The following is a 17428-nucleotide window of genomic DNA, read 5'->3' as shown; positions in this document are numbered from 1 at the left end:
ACTCTGAGCATATCTGGGAGTTGCCACCCAAGTTTCTAACATAACTAAAGAAAGCCTTATGATTATCTTTAGCGTCTTGTGCAATTTTTCTCTCAAAGCTGGCCTTAGATGATTTTATGAGTGATCGTAGTTTTTTGCTAGTAATGATCAGAGATGCCTTCCCTTTTAGGGATTTTGCTCTATCATGTAGTAGCTTCCTCCTTCTGTTGTATAGCTTATTTATGGCTGGGGTCCAACAGACAGGACACCTGCCTTTGGGGGAATGGGTCTTGGTTTTATTTGGGATTGTATGATCCATGCATTCCTGAAGGTGTCCATAGAATGCATTTATAAAGGATTCAGCAGATTGGGCTATAGTTTCCACTGGCCCAGGGGCCTTGAAGGATTCCACTTTAGTATTGAGAAGTGAGAAGTCAGCTTTTGAGAAGTTCTTCACTGTGATCTTCTGTGCTGGGGGTGGGGGCAGGATGTGGATTTCCAGTGAGATAAATTTATGGTCTAATCTTACCAATGAGGGGTATACTTCTGGTATGGAACATTGTGTCCCCATGTTTGTGATGATCAGGTCTAGTATGTTTTCCCCTCTTGTGGGAGTGGTGACTAGTTGTTCCATAGCATTTGAGTTTATGAATTCTATTAACCTTTGGGCTAGGGTGTTGGGGCTTGAGTAATGCTCCCAGTCTATGTTTGGGTAGTTGAATTCCCCCATTGTGAAGGTGTTTGGAGAGGCCTTCATACTCTCCAGTGTCTTCAGGAAGGCCGAGTGGGGTTCCTGAGTTTGAGAGGGTGGTCTGTAGCATGCTACAAACTGGAAGGCAGTTTTGCCCATTGTTAGTTGCACATGGATGGTCTCCGATGCTTCGTGCAATGCCACTAACCTGGAGGTGTGGGTATCCTTGTTGAACGTGGAAACGCCCCCTCCTTTTGTGGTTCGGTTCAAATTTTGTGGCCAAAAAGCATGATATGAGGTATAACCTGGTAGTGCGTGAGTGCTCTCGGGAACCTTGAACCAGGTATCTGTCACTGCACAGACATCGGTGTTCTTCAGGCTGAGGAGGGCTTCGAGAGCATGCATCTTGAGGTTTAGACTTCTGGCGTTAAGCAGCATTACCCTTAGTTTCTTTCTACTTGTGTTGTCTAAGGAGGTGGGTTTGTCTTTTGAGCCTTGCCTAAAAAGGCACTATGGGGGTGGCAAGAGCCTTTGCCAATATCCGAGAGCCCAGGGGTGACAGGTGCAAGCCGTCCCTTGCGAAGCAGCGTGGCTTGTTGAGCATGTCAGCCCAGGCAGACAGACACTGGATCCCCTTTGAATGACACCAATACTTAAGCCAATTGTTGAAATTGATCATTTTGTCTTTATACTGTGGCATCATTCTTGGTGAGGGTGAGATGCTGCTCAAGTTCAGGGTCATACCGGCCTTGGATAGTGATGTCAGCTTTCAAAATAGGATATCGCCTGTATCTTGGATCTTAATAAAACATTTAACCCCATATATACAGGAGATAAAACTCAATTTTACTTATCTTTGTCTGGTTTTAAATCTGTGAAAAACAAAAGAAAAGCACTTTGCCACCCCATGGACTCTTGTGAGTAACTGCTTTCTTAATACATTATTTATACTGATGACATAATCACCCCAGTAATTTAGCTTCCTAGTAAGTCTTATTTTGTTCATGGGCATCAGCTGGGTTTATAGTCCTGTGCTGCTAATGTATAACCATATAATCTACTTAAACTGTGCTGATGAGGTCACTAATAAGGCTGAAACATGCATGTCCACAGCTAGTGGAGTTTATATTTATTTTTAAGTCTTGCATGTACCTATAAAGACTTAAAAAGTAGAAAAATCACAGGCATTCAAAAGCCAAGTACCTGAAATATTGGTATGCCCTTAAATGGTCATTTGCACATATTGGTTTAAGGTATAACACAGTGAAAACTTTAATTTTCTCATTTTTTCTTAGAGTTTTAATGAACGGCTCAGTTTATGAAGTCCAGCAGTCACATCAGTACAAAAATAAAAGTTAAAACTCACCATTTTGCTGTATAAAACCTCCTACCTGGTCACAATGTTACCTATGAACCAGGCAGGTTTGCTACCACAATCGCACTTGCTTGTCTCGGTAGTTATTTCAGTGGTACTTCAGCCGGACGGAGCACTAACTGGACTGGATCCCCACATTAGCATATCATGCTAGTGACTGCTGGCCACAGGTGTGGCACCAAAGGGCTAAACTTTTATAAACTGGTTCTGGGTATGACTGTGGAGCAGGGACCTGACCTGGTCCAACACCATCCCTGTTGTTTGGTTATCATTTCCTAAGGGACCTTACGTGACGGAGTTCTAACCCAAACACTGGACAACTGCAGCCTAGCTGTGTAAGCAACAGCAGGGTCAAGGTTCAGCAGGAGCAGACAAATGTGATTTAATACACAGGATAAAAGTTCTATAATGTGTTAATTTGACCATATATCTCATTTCCTCTCTGCTTTCACTGGCTTGTGTGAGTAAGCACAAAAATTATCATTTTGTGAAATCACTCCCCTTCAACTATTTAAATTTATTGGCCATTCTATTGTATTCCATAGTACCGGAATACAAAAGTGATCACCCCATGAATCTATCTTGCTGTTTTAAAAATAGTGACTCTCCACTAAAACTTAACTTTTTAGACAGGTAAAACTTAAATTACATACTTTCACATCTAACTTCTCTAGTGCACACTGCAGTGTTTAGGATAAACCATTTTTTTTTTCATCTTACCTTTAAGCATCCCTGTGACTAACACTTGCTCTAATACCTGCTGGAAAGTACTAGGAAGCCTTAAACTGATACAAGCACTCAACTCTTCTTGTTAATAAGGAGAAATTAATCACAGGCACCTAACAGCCTGTAATTGCAAAGTACCGTGCTAAGGTAAGGGAAAACAGCTTCTGTACATTTAAAAAGAAGCACCAAACCAGGCATGTCCAAGGGTCAGCTTCCGGTGATTTCTCCTGTCCACCTGGTGAATCTGGGCATACTGGGGCAATGCAGCAATTGCCTCATGTACACATACAACCCTCTCCTCCTACCACCCAACACTACAACCTTTGAGAGATGCACTTACATAGCCAAACTGGAAGCAAAGCTCTCTCCATCCAAGATTGTGCTAGACAATCAAGAGGAGAAGGTTAACATCCGCACTACACCTCAAACAACACATAGCCCTTCTAAACTCACACCACCAACACTCGCATGTAGCAGCACTAAATCCACATATGCAGAGGCCCTTAACTGTAAATTGCCCAAGCAACAAGAACCTCCAAAGCTGAAACGCAAACAAACACCAATCGCAACCAAAGCGTTACATAGCTCACAACACCAGTGTGCCACCTATCAACAGCCCCTAAGGTAAGACAATGTACCTAACACTTTAGTCATAGGTGACTCTATAGTCAGGCACACTGATGTCCCACTCACCAGGCTGAACAAGGAGAAAATTACAGTGAGCTGCCTGCCGGGTGCCAGGATCTGCCACATAACTCATGCCCTCAAGTCACGCCACAACAAGTACAAATATGACTATGTCATTGTCCATGTTGTTGGAGTGAATAACTTGAGACGTACCTCCCTGTACTACATGAAAAGAGACATGGAAGAGCTCTCAGATCATGTGACCCAGGCAGGTATGACCCCAGCCCTGAGTAGCATCCTGCCTTTGCCCAGAATGATACCACAATATAAGGACAAAATGACTGACTTCAACAATTGGCTATGCTTCTGGTGTCATTCAAAGGGGATCCAGTATATGTCTGCCTGGAATGACATGATTGACAGACCACAATGCTTTGCCAGAGATGTTCTGCACCTGTCGCCCCTGGGACTCAGGTTACTGGCAAAGGCTCTTGCCACCCCTATAGTGCCTTTTTTAGGCAAAGTTCAAAGGACAAAACCACCACCATAACAGGTAGAAGGATGCAAAATCTGAAGGAAATGCTACTCAATGCTAGAAGTCTAAACCTCAAAGTCCACTCTCTCGAGGCACTCCTAAAAATGGAGAACATTGATATCTGTGCAGTAACTTGAGAACTGGTTCAAGGCTCCAGAGAGCACCCCTGCAATAACAGGCTACAACTCTTACCACACTTTTCAGTCACCAAACCAGGATCAAAACACTACAGGTGGAGGAGTGTCCATATTCACCAAGGATATTCACACCACCAGGCTAGTTGCCCAACACAATGCATCTGAAATTCTCCAGGTGCAACTAACACTAGATAAGACTGCAATCCAAATTGTAGCTTGCTACAGATCCCCCACCATGCCCCAAGATTCTCACAACATCTTTCTAAACATACTGGAAAATATTAATATACAACCAAGCAGCCTAATACTGGGTGATATAAACTACCCTGCCATTAACTGGGAAAACTACTCATGTACCAACACCTTTGCCCAACGGTTCTTGGAAATCATAAATTCCAATGCCCTGGATCAACTAATCCATAGTCCCACCAGGGGCTCCAATATCCTAGACCTGGTCATTACCAATGGAAATTGATGCTCTACACCTATGGTCAGCCTCTCATTGGTCAGATCAGACCATATGCTAATCACCCTTAACATCCACATCCCACCCCCACCCCCCAGTAAGGAAACCTCCATACAAAAACTTCTCCAAAGCCAACTTCATGCTACTCAAGTCAGAAGTTACAAACTTCATGACACCCATACAGACGGGAACTGAAAGTTCGACTGCTGAGTCCTACACTAAGGCACTGTACAAGCACATCCACTCATGCATGAATCGTGCCATCTCAAATAGAACCAAGATGCTCTTCTCCAAAAAAAGGAAGCCAATCTGGTGGTCCCATGCCTTAAACAAACTTTACAACAAAAGGAAGAGACTGTTGCAGAAAAGAGGAAAATCCCAGGATGCAAAAAACTCCCTTACCAGCCTCAGTAAGAAGCTGAGATCCCTCATAAAATCCTCCAAAGCTAGTTACAAAAATAAAATTGCCAAAGAGTCCAAAGACAACCACAAGGCATTCTATAACTATGTCAAGAATCTAAATGGCAATGCTCATATATGCTCTGAGCTACAACATAATGGCATTAAATGTACTGATCTCAAGGATATTGCCAATATCCTGGCAGATCGATTCAGTGCCAACTTCACCCCCCCCTCTCACCCCCTAAATGACCCATCTCAATACCAGAGGATTGCTAAATTCCAGTAATAATGGCCACACAGGTAAAAAACGCACTCTCCAAAGCTAAGAATACAGCATCCATGGGACCAGATGACATCCTGGGCTGTGTACTACATGAACTACAAAATGAACTGGCACCTCACCTAAGTTTCATGTTTAATCCTGCCCTCACCTCAGGCTCATGCCCACTGAGTGGCGCACAGCTACAGTTATCCCACTCCACAAAGGGGGATCCACTTTGGATCCGGGGAACTACTGCCCCATCAGTCTGACGAGTCTGATCTGTAAGGCCATGGAACGTATTATCATGGAACTTATAAACAAAGACATTGGCAACCTTAAAACACAGGACCCCACCCATTTTTGGGTTCGTGAAGGGCCGATCTTGTCTCCTGAACCTGATTGACTTCTTCGAATCAGTCTCCAGAGCTGTGGATGAGGGTAAGGCAGTCCACACAGCCTATCTGGACCTCACCAAGGCCTTTGACACCATCCCCCATTCTGGAACCATAGATAAACTTACTAAGCTGTGCATTAATCCCTACATCACTTGATGGGTTGCTAACTGACTTACTGACAGAACCTACACTGTAAAAGTAGCTGACTCCAAATCCAGCTCCAAACAAGTGACAAGTGGAGTACATCAGGGTTCAGTCCTGGGACCTCTCTTGTTTGGTATCTACTTCTCTGAAGTACAGGCCAACACTAAGGGACTCTGGCTAACAAAGTTCGCAGATGACTGCAAACTGGGAGCCATTATTGAATCCCCAAATGATGTGAATACTTTACAAAAGGGCCTTACAGAAAGAGATGTTTGGTGCCAGAGCCATGGGCCCAAGCTCAATGCCAAGAAATGTATAGATGTTCATCGTGGATGCAACTGCAGTCTTAACAGATGGGTTGTCCTGCCATCAGGCGATCCCTCGGTCGGCCAAATTCCAAAGCCTCGGTCCGGCGTCGGCTGAAGTCGCTTCTTCCCTGACATCAGTGCACCAGGGGTATAAAGGTGTCAGCCGACACCATCTTCTCCTGTCTTTCTTGCCGTGTGGTGCCCGAAGCAGAAGCAGTTCGCAAGTGCCAGTCGGCCAGCTCCTGAAAGATTCAGATACCGAAGTCTTCAAAAGCTAAGTACCCCGTTGGGGATCCTTTTCTTGCCTCAGACCGATGTCAGATTTAACTGTTAAAGTTAATAATTGCTTAACTTGTGGAAAACAAATACCTCATAGGGATTTCCAGTCTTACTGCATACCCTGCTTAGGCCCAGACCACGACGTCTCGGCCTGTAGCTCTTGTGCTACTTTCAACAAATGCACTCTTAAGCGTTGGGCAGAGTTTGCAGAGGACCTTTTTGGGGAGGATTTTAATTATAAAATGCCACCGGATCCTCCGACAGCACATTTGTCTAAGAAACGCAAGGATAAGGACCGGCCCTCATGGTCCGCGGTCTCAGCCGACACCACGCTCAGGCCTTCCGCGAGTGTCCCGGTTCGCTCTGAAGTGGCTACACAACCACTTCTGACCGACGACATCGCTCCTCCGGTACCATCGGAACCGGAGGCCGGTTTGGTGTCTGTCCTTGATTTGCCTCTCGAGACCGAAGCCCTACCTGATACCTACACCATGATAGTGGAAAAATCTCCCTCTACACATGGTGCTTACAGGCCTCCTGCTTCCTTTTCCATTAAGGCCTTCACTAGAGCCAAGGCTGCAAAGCATGCTAAATCTCAGCCTCCTAAAGCTTCCCCCCCAGGGGCCCGCATCCAAAACTCAGATTTTAAGAATGGCTGAGGACCTCATTTCTTTAATTAGAGGGTCTCAACCACCACCTGAAAAAAGGCCTAGGGTAGAGGAAGAGGAGCCCCCATCCTCTGATGAAGCCTCAAGTATTTCTGAACACTCTAGCTACCAGGAGGAACCTTTTCCCCCTATGAAGATTCTGATGCAGAGGAATCTATCCCTTCTGCACCTCCGCCTGAGGATTTTTCTTTTGGTGAAACTCTGCATGCTCTAAGAGAGCATTTTCAATGGCCTGGCCAAGACTTTTCTGACTCCAAAAAGAGACTAAGGGATTTCTTAAAACTACCCCAGCATAGACCCCTGGCTATTCCGCCTGTTTTGGATATCTTAGATGATGTATACTCAGAGTCTTGCCTTTCCCCAGATTCTCTTCCTCCAGCCCCTGTTAAGCCTGATAGGTACTATAGGGTTCCAGATACCCATCAATTTCTTTACAAAGGCCATACAGCTGACCCAGAAACTGTTTCTCAGGGGCCTAAAGGGGTTACAACTTCTACAGTTAAAAATCCACTTCCTTCGGAAAGGGATGCCAGGGCTTTAGAAAGGTGGGGTAAAAAAGTTTACACATCCTCCACTCTTGCTATAAGGGCCTTAAACTGCCAATTTCATATGATTCAGTACCAGCAGTCTCAGCTGATTTACGGAAAAAATTGACCTTCCCTGAAACTCTAGATTTAAAAGGGTTACAGGACATGGTACACAACACAGAGCAGGTCAGCAATAATTTTTTTTACAATGTGGTTATGATGCACTGGAAGCTTCATGTAGAGCAGCTGTGACAGGTGCAGTAATACGTAGACATGCTTGGTTAAAAGAACAAACATTGCCAGATCATGTCAAAGCTAAATTGCTAGATGCACCCCTTGAAAAAGATGTATTGGTTGGTGCTAAAGCACAGGAGGTTTTAAAGAAAATAGAAGAAAAGGCAAAATCTATCCAAACAGTTAAAGATTTTCTCCAGGTACAACCTCCAAGATTCAGCAGAAATTGGCCTTCAAAGAATTGGTCCTTTCCAACCACAGAAAAGTACCAAAGAGGCAGAAACAGATGTGCTAGAGGTAGAGGGCAAGCACGAGGCTCCTACAGAGGACGGCAATGGCAGAATCCCAACCAGAGAAGTGGTGATGGAGCTTCAAGTACACCACAAGGACAATCACAATGACTTGAATTTGTTTCCACCAACCAGGGCTCAATGGGAAGCACCTTTGGGCAGAAAGCTATCTTTATTCTCAGAAAACTGGCATATTATTACAAAGGACAAATGGGTACTGGACATCATAGACAAAGGATACAGATTCCATTTCCACACTTTACCAAAAAAAGCAAGGCATGCCAAACCTGCCACCAAATCAGAGGGCAGAGGCACAAAAACAAATATCAAAGCTGTTACAAATGAAAGCTATTCAAAGGGTTCCTACTATAGAACAAGGCCGGGGTTTTTACTCAAGGCTGTTCCTTGTTCCAAGAAAGGAAAAAGAATGGAGACCAATTCTGGACTTGTCTACACTAAATACCTTCCTCATTGTACCAAAATTCAAGATGCTCACCTTACAGCAACTCCTTCCCATGCTGGGCAAGGGGTCTTGGCTGGTAACCCTGGACCTCAAGGAGGCATACCTGCATGTCCCTATCAGACAAGATTGCAGAAGATACCTCAGATTTCTTGCAGGTTCAGTGCACTATCAATTCTCTGCATTGCCCTTTGGCTTATCTACTGCACCCAGAGTGTTCACGAAATGCCTGGCATCAGTAATTGCACACTGCAGACTCCAGGGGATACAAATTTACCCTTATCTGGACAACTGCCTCATCCAAGTGGACAGCCAGCTCACCTTGAAAGAGCACCTGGATTACGTCATAAAGTTACTACAGGCTCTGGGATGCACAGTCAACATAAAGAAATCAAGACTAGTGCCATCCCAAACAATAGTTTTCCTGGGTGCCAAACTGGACACAAACACCCAGATGGCTTACCTCACAACAGAAAAACAAGGGCAACTAAAGGAATATTTCAAATCATTGGCAATGCTCACCAGTCTCACTGCAAGGAAATACCTGCAGGCGCTGGGATTCATGGCATCTTGCATCCTTCTGATCCCATATGCAAGGTTGCATATGAGAAAGCTACAATGGTACCTAAAAAATCTATGGTCTCAACACAATCACAGCTTAGAGGCATTAATTCTACTTATTCCATGTCTACAAAAGGAATTTTTGTGGTGGGCTCAAGCAAGCCAGACAAACAAGGGACTACCTTTCTGCAGGCCTCAAACAAGTCAAACCATCACAACAGACGCCTCAGACCATGCATGGGGGGCGCATATGGCAGGCAGATACATTCAAGGGGAATGGACTCAAAAGGAAATGCACCTGCATATCAACCAAAAAGAGATGTTGGCAGTAATCCACGCAGTCGAGGCCTTCAAAGATTTCCTACACAAGGGGCATCTTCTTATAAAAACAGACAACACCACAGTGATGTGGTACATAAACAAGCAAGGAGGAACACATTCCTATCCCCTATGCAGACTGGTGATGACCCTTTGGAACATATCATTGGAACTGAAGATAGAACTGCAAGCACAGTTTGTGCCAGGGAAAGAAAATGTACTGGCGGACAATCTGAGCAGAAACATGCTGGATCCTCACGAGTGGATGCTTCATCCAGAGATTTTCACACAAATAACACAAATATGGGGAAGGCCAGACATAGGTCTATTTGCCTCTCATCTCAACCATCAGCTGAAGAAATTCTGCACAAGAACATACCATCCACAGGCTTGGAGGGTGGACGCTCTCTCTTTCAGCTGGACGTCTCTTAACAGTTTATGCCTTTCCACCTCTTCCTTTGATGACCAAGGTGTTGCTAAAGATCAAAGCAGACAAACCAAGAGCCATACTGATAGCTCTGGACTGGCCAAGACAACATTGGTACCCACTCCTGAAGAGCTTGTCACACACACCACCTTGGCATCTGCCTCAATGTCCTCTTCTGCTGATGCAGCACAACTACAAGACTCTTCACACCAACCTACAAACACTGAAACTAGCAGCTTGGAAAATTCCATGAATAATCATCAGGCGTTGCTGTCCAAGAGGGTCAAAGAAATCATTCTGGAATCCCGCAGACCTTCTACTAGAAAGGCATACTCTGCAAAATGGAAAAGATTTTGTATTTGGAATAGAAAAAAGGGGCAAGACCCTAGAGTGATGAACATTCCACAGATCTTAGAATACTTGGCTGAAATGGTCACCAATGGTCTCTATTTTATTGTTCTATAAAAATACATGCTTCAACAATTTCTGCAGAATTCAATACTGATCCACCTGTATTTTCACACCCTTTACTAAGGCAGTTTCTAAGAGGGATAAAAAACATCAACCTTCCAAGGAAACCACCAGTGCCTGCATGGGATCTCAACTTCGTTTTGGAGAAGTTAACATTGCCTCCCTTTGAACCTGCAGCCTCTTCAGAATTGCAGTTTCTTTCTTGGAAAACAGCTTTTCTCCTAGCAGTAACATCAGCAAGAAGGGTCTCTGAATTACAGGCCCTCATGGCAGTACAACCATTCCTCATTTTTCACCAGGACAGAGTGTCATTAAGAACCAACCCGTCCTTCATGCCAAAGGTGGTATCCGACGTTTCTTTAAATCAAACTATCCATCTAACTACCTTTTATTCTAACCCTCAAAATAAGGGTGAGAGACTATTACACACCTTGGACATACACAGGCAGTTGTGTTACTACTTGGACAGGACAAAAAGTTTCAGAAAAAGTGATCAACTATTTATAGCCTATGCTGCTGGGGTACAGGGAAAAGCCATATCCAAGCAAACAATTTCTAAATGGATTGGACACTGCATACGATTCTGCTATTCCTTTCATGGAAAGACTGTGCCTGCTAACATCAGACCTCACTCTACAAGAGCAACAGCCACCTCCACAGCCTTCTTAAGGGGGGTGGCTACAAAGGACATTTTAGAAGCTGCTACTTGGAGCTCCGTGCATACATTTTCCAAACATTACCATCTGCCTTTATATTCCAAATCTAGAGCAGGATTTGCTACTACAGTCCCACAGGGCATACTAGCTACACCATCATCCACTTAGAGCCTACCTCCCCCAGCCTGGCTTTGGTACTCAACCCATCTGTTAAGACTGAAGTTGCATCCACGATGAACATAGTACAGTTTTGTACCTACCATAAATGTAGATGTTCAAGTGGTATGCAACTGCAGTCAGGTTTTCCCTCCCACCTACCCCACTGGGGAAAGCCCACGGGTATACACCCCCTCTTCTAGCTGGCTGGGGTATCTTTTATGGTGTATTTGTTTTTACTATTGTTGTTGTTTGGAATGTTTTGTTCCTTATAGATTTAGCCTTCCTTTGAGGGCACCTGGCATCTGGGGCAAGAAACACTGGAGAAGATGGCATCGTCTGACACCTTTATACCCCTGGCGCACTGACGTCAGGGAAGAAGTGACTTCAGCTGATGCCGGACCGAGACTTTGGAATTCGGCTGACCGAGGGATCGCCTGACAGCAGGACAACCCATCTGTTAAGACTGCAGTTGCATACCACTCGAACATCTACATTTATGGTAGGTACAAAACTGTACTTTATCCCCTTTGGGAAAAAACACGTACCTGTGAATTACCACATAGGTGGCAGTACACTAAACACCGAAAGTGTGATAAGAGACTTAGGGACACAGGTGGACAGCGGTCTCACCTTCAATAACCACATTGCCACAACAGTCAGGAAATCCTTCTATGTGGCACACCTCATCACTAAGGGCTTTTCATCCAGAAGAAAAGAGGTCATTGTCTCACTGTACTCATCCCTCATTAGATTCATTATAGAATACAATGCCCCATTTGGAATGTACCTCTCAAGACATCTGCAACAACTGGAAAGGCTGCAGAAATACCTCACTAAAAGAATCACAGGCCTAAAGCAGATGCCCTCTGCTGACCTCCTTAAAAAACTCCAGCTATACTCTGTCGCATATCATCTACTCCGAGGCAATCCCTGCTTAACATACAAGGCCATAGGTTCATAGGTTCATACTAGGCTATCTGCCCTGGGGCAATTATAAGCCTAGCCCGATTCTGTATGGCTTATGCCACCCCTTGATTTGAGTATACTGTGCCCTTTTTAAGGTTTAGCTTACTGTGCCTCTGTCTAATAGTGGCACGGAAGTAATCCCTGGGACAAACCTACGATCCCCCATCCAACTATCGAGATTCTTCTTGAAGAGATTCAGTGAGGTGCTCTGCCTCACATGAACTGGAATTCTATTCCAGAGCGAAGGGAGCCTCTGGGTTATGAACCTGTCCCTCCAGCAAGTTCTATTTATTTCTGTGCTGAGGTTCAAGTCTCTCGAGTGTGTGGCTCTAAGGGATTTAGATTTACTGAGGTGGAGCATGTCCATTAATTCTGGACTTGACATAGCTTTGTATGTCAGGCATAGATCGCCTCAAAGTAGGCGGTATGCAGCTGAGTAGAGCTGGAGTTTTTTTAACCGAGCAGCATATGGCATCTGTTTGAGACCCTTGATCCTCTTGGTGAGATACTTTTGGGGGTCTTTCTAATTGCTGCAGGTGTCGGGTAAGGTACATCCCAAAAGGGGCATTGTATTCTATGATGGGCCTGATGAGGGATGAATAAAGGGGCACGATTACCTCTCTTGATCTAGATGTGAAACCCTTTATGATGAAGTGGGCTATGTAGAAGGTCTTTCTAACCACTTTGGCAATGTGGTTTTCAAAGGAGCGATTGCTATCAACTTGGGTCCCCAGGTCCCTAATAACTTTCTCTGTACTTAATGGGTTTCCACCTATGTGGTAATTTGTGGGCACATTGTTTTTGCCAAAGGGTATAACTATACATTTTTTGGCATTTAGCTTTAAACCATGGCACTGGCACCAGTTATCTTTCTCTGTGAGACCTTTTTGAAGGATGTTTGTGTCAGCTGGAGAGTTGATTATGGTGCCCAGTTTGCAGTCGTCTGCGAACTTGGTGAGCCATAGTCCTCCCACATTTGCCTGTACCTCGGAAAAGTATATACCGAACAAGAGTGGTCCCAGGACAGAACCCTGTGGGATGCCACTTGTGACTGGTTTCGAGTCTGACATGGCTCCAGCAACTCTCACTCTGTGGGTTCTGTCTTTGAGCCAGTTTGCGACCCATCTTGTGACATAGGTGTTTATATTTAAGCTGGATAGCTTATCTATGATGCCCGAGTGGGGTATTGTGTTAAATGCCTTTGCAAGGTCCAGATAGGCTGTGTGGACTACCTTCCCTTCATCTATGGCTTTGGTGACTGTTTTGAAGAAGTCAACCAGGTTCAAAAGGCATGAGCTGCCCTTGACAAAGCCGAACTGGGTAGGATCTAGTGTCTGTAGGTCCCCAATGTCTTTGTTTATGAGCTCCATGATGATCCTCTCCATAGCCTTGCAGACTAGGCTAGTCAGGCTTATGGGGCAATAGTTTCCAGGGTCCGTAGAGGCTCCACCTTTGTGGAGTGGGACCACTGCTGCTGTACGCCATTCTGTGGGTGCATATCCTGTAGTGAGGCTGAGATTGTACAGCTGTTTTATTTGAGGGATTAGTTCCTCTTGGAGTTCATGTAGGACGCAACCTGGGATGCCATCTGGTCCCATGGAAGCAGTGTTTTTTGCTTTGGAGAGGGCAGCGTTCACCTGAGCATCTGAGATGTTTGGGAGGCAGCCCTCTGCTGGGATAGATACTTTCTCTTTTTGCTCTTTTGGGGGGGAGGGGGTGGAGAAATTTGCACTGAACCTGTCTGCCAGGATATTGGTGATGTCTGTGGGTTCAGTGTATTTTTTGTCATTTAGAATCAACTCAGAACAAGTCTGGGAGTTGCATCCCAGGTTTCTAACATAACTGAAAAAGTCTTATGATTGTCTTTGGTGTCCTGTGCAATTTTTCTCTCAAAGCTGGCCTTGGAGGATTTTATGAGGGATCGTAATTTTTTGCTGGTAATGATCAGAGATGCCTTCCCTATTAGGGATTTTGCTCTATCATGTAGTAGCTTCCTCCTTCTGTTGTACAGTTTATTTATGGCAGGGGTCCACCAGACTGGATGCCTGCCTTTGGATGATTGGGTCTTGGTTTTGTTTGGGATAGCATGATCCATGCATTCCTGGAGATGTCCGTAGAATGCATTTATATAGGATTCTGCAGTTTGGGCTGTAGTTTCCACTGGCCCTGGGGCCTTGAAGGATTCCACTTCGGTTTTGAGAAGTGAGAAGTTTGCTTATAAACTCAAATGCTATGGAACAACTTGTTACCACTCCCACAAGAGGGGAAAACATACTGGACCTGATCATCACCAATATGGGGACTCTATGCTCCAGACCAGAAGTGTATCCCTCACTGGTAAGATCAGACCATAAACTAATCTCACTGGATATTCACATCCTGACCCCACCCCCCCGCCTAGAAAACCACAGTGAAAAACTTTTCTAAAGCAAATTTCACACTCCTCAAAACCGAGGTGGAATCCTTCAAAGTCCCCGGGCCTGTGGAAAATACGGCCCAGACCGCAGAATCCTTTATAAACGCATTCTATGAACACCTTCAGGAGTGCATGGATCATGCAATCCCAAATAAAACCAAGACCCAATCCTCCAAAGGCAGACGTCCTGTCTGGTGGACCCCAGCCATAAACAAACTATACAATAGAAGGAGGAAGCTACTACATGATAGAGCAAAATCCCAAAAAGGCAAGGCATCTCTGATCAGTATTAGCAAAAAACTACGAGAACTTATAAAATCGTCTAAGGCCAGCTTTGAAAGAAAAATTGCACAGGACACTAAGGATAATCAGAAGGCTTTCTTTAGTTATGTTAGGAACCTGGGTGGGAATTCCCAGATATGCTCAGAATTAGTCCAAAATGACAAAAAATACACCGAACCCACAGACATTGCCAACATCCTAGCTGACAGGTTCAGCACAACCCCCCCCCCACCAAAAGGGCGAATATCTATCCCAGCAGAGTGCTGCCCCCCTGACATCTCAGATGCTCAGGTAAGAGCCGCCCTCTCCAAAGCAAAATACACAGCATCAATGGGACCAGACAGTGTCTCGGGCTGTGTCCTACATGAACTCCAATAAGAGTTAAACCCAAACATAAAACTACTGTTCAATCTCAGCCTTACTACAGGATATGTACCCAAAGAGTGGCATACAGCAACAGTGGTCCCTCTCCACAAAGGTGGTGCCTCAACGGATCTTGGAAACTATCGCCCCATAAGCCTGACTAGCTTGGTCTGCAAAGCTATGGAAAGGATCATCATGAACCTCATAAATAAAGATATTGGGGACCTACAGACACTGGATCCTACCCAGTTCGGCTTTGTTAAGGGCAGATCCTGCCTCTTAAACCTGGTCAATTTCTTTAAAACAGTCATCAAGGCCACTGACAAGGGGAAGGTGGTCCACGCAGCCTACCTGGACCTCGCAAAAGCCTTCGATACAATACCCCACTCGGGCATTATAGATAAGCTCACCAGCTTAAATATAAATCCCTATGTCACTAGATGGTTTGCAAACTGGCTTAAGGACAGAACTCACATGGTTAGAATTGCTGGAGCCATGTCAGACTCCAAACCAGTTACAAGTGGCATCCCACAAGGCTCAGTCCTGGGACCTCTCTTGTTCGGTATACATTTCTTGGAGGTACAGGCAAACACGGAAGGACTGTGGCTGACCAAGTTCGCAGATGACTGCAAACTGGGTGCCATAATCGACTCTCCAGCTGACACAAGCATCCTCCAAAAGGGCCTCATAGAAACAGACAACTGGTGCCAGAGCCATGGCCTGAAGCTAAACGCCAAAAAGTGTATAGTCATCCCTTTGGCAAAACAAAGTGCCCACAAATTACCACATAGGTGGTAATCCATTAAGTACAGAAGAAGTAATTAGGGACCTGGGGACCCAAATTGATAGCAATCTCTCATTTGACAACCACGTGGCCAAAGTGGTTAGAAAAACATTTTATATAGCCCACCTAATCATGAAGGGATTCACATCTAGATCAGGGGAGATCATCGTGCCTCTTTACTCATCCCTCATCAGGCCCATAATTGAGTACAATGCCCCTTTTGGGGGATGTACCTTACCAGACACCTGCAGCAACTGGAAAGACCCCAAAAGTACCTCACCAAGAGGATCAAAGGGCTCAAACAGATGCCATATGCTGCCCGGTTAAAGAAACTCCAGCTCTACTCAGTGGCATACCGCCTGCTCAGAGGCGATCTGTGCCTGACGTATAAAGCCATGTCTAACTCGGAATTAATGGACATGCTGCACCTCAGAAAATCCAAATCCCATCGAGCTACGCGCTCGAGAGACTTGAACCTCAGCACTGAAATAAATAGGACATGCTGGAGGGACAGATTCATAACCCAGAGGCTCCCTTCACTCTGGAATAAAACCACAGTCCAGGTTAGGCAGAATCCCTCATGGACTCTCTTCAAGAGGAATCTTGATGAGTGGATGGGAGATCATAGGTTTACCCCGGGTATCACTTCTGTGTCACTGTTAGACAGAGACACAGTATACTAACCTCGAAAAAAAGCATAGCAAAATTAATTTAAAATGGGTGGTGAAAGCCAAACACACTCTGGCTAGGCTTATAAATGCCCTGGGACAGAGAGCCTAGTATGAACCTATGAACCTAGATATATATATATATATATATATATATATATATATATATATATATATATATATATATAAAAGAAAAAAAAAAGAAAAAAATATCTCTTGTTTTTCCTGCTTTACTAGTTTAGTCCAGTTTCAGAGTTGCTGATTCCTGGGCTTTGGTTGTAGTTCCTGTGTACTGTTTCCTTGCCTTATTTGGGGGAAGGGAAGCTACCTTGCTTTCCTGCTTTACTAGTTTAGTCCAGTTTCAGAGTTGCTGATTCCTGGGCTTTGGTTGTAGTTCCTGTGTACTGTTTCCTTGCCTTATTTGGGGGAAGGAAGCTACCTTGCTTTCCTGCTTTACTAGTTTAGTCCAGTTTCAGAGTTGCTGATTCCTGGGCTTTGGTTGTAGTTCCTGTGTACTGTTTCCTTGCCTTATTTGGGGAAGGGAAGCTACCTTGCTTACGAGTGGGAGTGGGAAGCATTGAGCTGCCTTTGTCCAGTTTTGTGAGGTTTCAGCCAGTAACTAGTAGTTTATTGGTCGTTTTGGGCCAGTTTCTAGCTTTTTCCAGCCACCTGGTATAAAACTTTCAGCTTGTACCTACTCAGCACAGACTCCACGTGGGCCAGCAGAGTAATCCAGGCTGCAGAGAGCTGAATAAGCGACTTTTCTTGATACTAAGTATATTTTTGTTGCTTTCCACATCTGAATACCTAGCAACTGTATTTCGCCTGCCTTTCTGTTACATTGAAGCTGTT

This window comes from Protopterus annectens, chromosome 5.part1 (genome assembly GCF_019279795.1).
Source record: "Protopterus annectens isolate FY-2018-M chromosome 5.part1, PAN1.0, whole genome shotgun sequence".
Lineage (NCBI taxonomy): Eukaryota > Metazoa > Chordata > Ceratodontiformes > Protopteridae > Protopterus > Protopterus annectens.
The sequence above is the reverse complement of the archived record's forward strand: the minus strand, read 5'-3'. Positions refer to the sequence as shown.